We start from the raw sequence: 5,012 nt of genomic DNA, 5'->3' as shown, positions 1-5,012 counted from the left end.
GCGTCTCTGTCAGGATGGATGCTATGCTCGCCTATATTGCATAATTTCCTTTGAAACAAAATCCATTCTAACCTATGTTCTTTGTTGTTTGTACATGCATACTGGTGGAAGGACTAACCCTGACCAATAATACTACCACCAGGAAATATACGTGTTTACAGAAACAATGAACATTATTTGCAAATAAAAACAAAATAAAACATGTTTTCTATCTGCTTCATCACTGTGCTTGTACAATTGATTTAAATCATGCATGCATGCCATATTTCAAAGTCATCTTCAACATAGATCAAATGGCAAGGGAAACCACACACAGACAGATACACACACACAGACCCTAACACACACAAGGTAAAGTGTAAACCTATTAAATATCGCTCACCAGGGACCGATTAATTTAGGCTTGCAACACTTCTCTAATGCAGTGGCTCAAATCTTGAGGAAGCTTGACAACGCATTTGCCTTTGCAGTGGAAAGGTCACCGAATTGATTTCAAATAAAATTTAATGCGGTGAAGATTTCAATCTTAATGCCGGCCCTTTGTGAGGTCGGGAGGCGCTCGGGCTCTGGGGACAACAAAAGCAGTTGGAGAGGCATTTGGCAGGAGGGACTTAAGGGTCTGGACTTGGAAAAGTTAATCAGCCTGAAGGTCTTTGACTTTGTCAATTTGTTCAGAATTTTCCTTCTTTACGCTTACATTGTTTTCTACATTGATAAGATTCTTCAATGGCCATCGACTCAGCCGACTGTGGATGGATTTTGTTCTAAATTTCTTATTCAACTTTCGAGGTACATTTCTGGGTGGAACTTTCAGGGGATGTCACAGCGCAAGAAATATTCAATATTTTACCAGTAAGGAGACTTTATTCTGCCCCCATCCATCCCCAGACGGCCAGACGCTTGATGTTCTTGTCACGTTGGATTGCATTTTCCCTCCCTTGAAAGGCCTGTGTACATAGCCATTGTTTGATGAGCAAAATTGAAAGCAAGCCTTTTAAACTAGTGGTGCCCTGTTGCCGGAGACATGGCACTGCAAAGACAATGTGTGTCGACATCTCTCTTGTGCTCTCCTGCTCTTTTTACTCCAGGCCTGGAAAGAGCCGAGGCAAGCGCTGTATCTTAAAGCCCTGTGGAAGGCCACACACACACACACACAGTGTACACATGTGTACCCACCCAACATCTGTACTGTTCAGTGGTTATGGGGTTTGACCATCAGCTGAAAGATCTGTAGACATCCTTGAGCCAGATGCCTAGCCCCTTCCCTGCTCACTATGAGCTGTATCAAGTACAACTTTCAGTACTTTTGAACAAAGATGTCTCCTACATAGTAGTAACAGAAATATGCTTCAAATTTCTATACATCTTTTAAATTAACAATTTGTTCACACACGCAGATATCCTCACTTTGACATGAGGAAACTTCTGGACCATCATTAATTTCAACCTTTCCTGAAGGGAATATTCAGGAGCTGGAGGGATCCATGTCGGAGTTTGAAGCGAAGCTTGACAAGAGAGGGAATCTACATTGGACAACACCCCTGGGTTCCTGCTTAGATCCATTATTCAAGATACCATAGCCCACACTTATTATCCCTTTCCAACTTTCAGTTCATTCTTTACACCCGCTTTCAGTTTGGTGAAGTGTAGCTTAAGCCGCATTGCGATAGAAGCAGAACTGCTTACAATACAGGCATTTTGCTCAATTATTCTATCATTGTGCAGTGAACAGTACGTTTGATTGAAGCCTTAGGGGGGAAAGGAAAAAGCATGTGTGTTCACACAGACTGTACGTTGCTTTACTCAAATGTATATGTTTTAAAGTTTATACGTTAATATGGGCTGTGTTTGATTTCACACAGCTGTTGCTCGGATTGAAGAGGCTGTCGAAAACACAGCAGGAGTTTGACAGAGCTGGGGAGAGGAGAGCTAGGGGGGAGGAGGGGAGAGAGGAGAGGTGAGGGGAGGCAGGGAGAGGAAAGACTGTAGGAGGGCAGATGAGAGAGTAGAGTCGAGGAGAGAGGGGAGGAGCACTAGGGAAGGAATAGAGGAGAGGTGGGAGACAAGAGAAGGGAAGTTAGAGATATGGGGAGAGGCGAGGGGACGAGGGGTGAGAAAGGGGAGAGGAGGCAGACCTGGGAAGATTGGAGAGGAGAGAGGAAGTGATAGTGAGGGGAGGAGTTGAGAGGCAGGGCTGGGCAGAAGAGAGAGGAGGAGGGGAGGAGCCAAAAGGAGGCAGGGATGGAGAGAGGAGGGAGAGATGGGGAGGTTGTGAGAAGAGAGAGGGGAATTGACAGATGGGGAGAGGAGAGGGTTGGGATGGGGAGATGAAAGGGGGAGACGGGAGGACAGAGGAAATTAGCAGATGGGAGAAGAAGAGTATAGAGGAGAGGGGAGTAGAGGAGAGAAGGGGAGGAGAAGGGGTAGAGGCTGGGGAGAGCAAGAGAGAACAATGGGAGAGCTGGGTAGAACAGGCGAGGAAAGGAGAAGTGAGGAGAGAATATAGAGGAGCAGAGAGGGGAGGAGTCAAAAGGAGAGAGAATACAAGAGGTAATGAGGGGATAGGAGAAAAGGAATAGGATACATGAAGAGAGGAGGTGAGAGGAGTTTAGGGAGGAAAGGCGAGGAGACAGCAGCAGAGGAGAAGAGAGGAGGAAGAAAGGAGGAGCAGGGCGCGAGGAGGAGAAGGGGGTAGAGGAGATGGGAGAGCAGGGTACACGAGGGTAGAGGAGGAGAGGAGTGGTAACGGGAGCTTGGGAGAGGACATGAGGACAGGGAGTGAAGAGGGGAGAGGAGAGGGGAGGGCAGAGGAGGAGAGGAGTAGAGAAGAGGGGAGGACAGAGGAGGTGAGTGAACATGTTAGGCCGACTCTGAAGCAAATGGCGTGGTTTGGGGATGTGGGAGGATGGCAGAGCGGCTGCCTGCACCGGGACAGTGTAAACCCAAATGAGCCCACATCGCCAGTGTTTACCCACGGACGCTTTGTCTTTGCTGCTGTAGACACAACCGCAGTCGCCTTGCAGGGCCAGGGCTGCCATCTGGGTTTGCTTTCTGCTTCTAGTGGCGTAGTTTGTAATTAAAACCCCAGACCCAACTCTAGGGGTCAACCCAGTAAGCTGAGAGCTGGCCCACAGAATTTGTATTTTTACTATGAACATAAAAATAATGAAATATGTTGTCAAACAAACCGCAGGAATGTGTTGGACGTCGAACAATAGGATCCGTGCACATGCATTAATACCAAGTACCTGCAATTTTCAACTAGCTAATGTCCCTCAGCAACGACAAACAAGATTGGACCAGAATATAGAATTGATATGTGTGACAGTTAAAAAATAATAATTAACGGGAAAAACATATATTTGACATTCAATCTATTTGCCCATCCCCCCATTCCAGCCATATTGATTAGGATGTAACCATACACCCTCGATAGCATTTGTACTATTGGCAGTGTGTATTGCTTGTTATCTAATTTGACATCAGGTTGCAATAAATGTCCACGTTGTCTTTTTGAATCTACCGAATCTGATCATCATGTTAAAGCTGCCCTTTTGATAATGCATGATCAGCATAGTCTCATCGCCATTCCCCATACACCCACACACCCACAACACCACTAGAATATGCATACATATTACAGAATCCTCTGTAATGTTAATATGTCCCCCGGCTTTGAATATAGGCAAATTGCCAGGTTATGTAATTTTACAAGTTGAGCCTATAGCAAATGCAAGGAAAGGAGATCATTAAATGTCGGTTTGTCAATCTAAGTTTCTCGAAATATCAAGTGCTTGGCAAAAAGCTGTTGGACTAAGTTGCATGCAATGCATCTTGTATGTACAAGCATTGTTTAACATTAAACATAATCTCAAACCATGCAAAATATATAAACATAATAGAGCTATCATCCATTCGAAAATCAATACAGTCAGGTACTGTGCACACTTATGCCAACCAGTCTGCTCCCATGTAGCGAAAAAAGGGACAACAAAACAGAACAATATCATCTCAACCACCTACGGCTGACAGGGTATTGTTATTGTCTGAACAGCTATGAAATGTCTCCAAACAAATGTGTGCATGTATATCGATTCATAAGCATGTGAAACGCATTCTTATAGTCCCATCCATCCACAATGCTGTCTCGATGCAAAAGCACTCTAACACATCATAGTAACTGTCACCAAGACATTACAATGGAAACCACGAATGATCAATGACAGACATGCCCCTTGGACATGTGTCTGCCAAGAATTGGGGATTTATGTGTGCGATGGTGCGATCAAGCACAAATGTGTTAAGGCAACGTTGTGTATTCGTCAGTTATTATTAGGATTTTGCTTAATGCGTGTTGGTGTATATAATCTCATTGTAGGAGTTGGTTATGATTGTGTGATTGTTGTTAATGATGTCATCCTTTACAAGGGGTTCAAGGTAAAACTATTTTCCCGCCAATTACAGAACGTGAATTGTATATGATAATGTGAACAGAGAAGCATTAGCCTTATTTAACCGAATATTTAGCTGATTTAGAAAAGCCTTTTTTGGTGACAGACACAAAGAGAAAAGGAACTGAGAAGGAGAAACAGTCAAAGGAGGACTCGTGCCTACAACTAAAATGTACATTTTCTTTGCATCAGTTTGCATTATTTGTATTATTTATTTTTTTCTTGTCATTTTCAATAGATCCCCACAGTGGATTTTGACACTTCTCTCCTGATGATTTCGGGGCTTGATCAAACCTCTGTCAACATTGTCATCGCACATCGTCACAACTGATTGATATTTCATACTACAACAAATATATTAATAATACAGAACACAGTGCTTTTGATGATTTAGGAGCAAATTATGTTAATCGTTATGTTGAGATCTAGTTTGTTCCAGAACAATTTGAACAAGCTTGTTCACCAGCATAACCTTGTTCAGCTATTACCTGATCAGATTTTGAACTAATCATGTTCTTCATCACCATCGCGCCTTTGTGTTCAAGGTAAGACAGACTTGTT

Source organism: Gadus chalcogrammus, chromosome 10 (assembly GCF_026213295.1).
Source record: "Gadus chalcogrammus isolate NIFS_2021 chromosome 10, NIFS_Gcha_1.0, whole genome shotgun sequence".
NCBI classification, from domain to species: domain Eukaryota; kingdom Metazoa; phylum Chordata; class Actinopteri; order Gadiformes; family Gadidae; genus Gadus; species Gadus chalcogrammus.
This window is presented reverse-complemented; position numbering follows the sequence as displayed.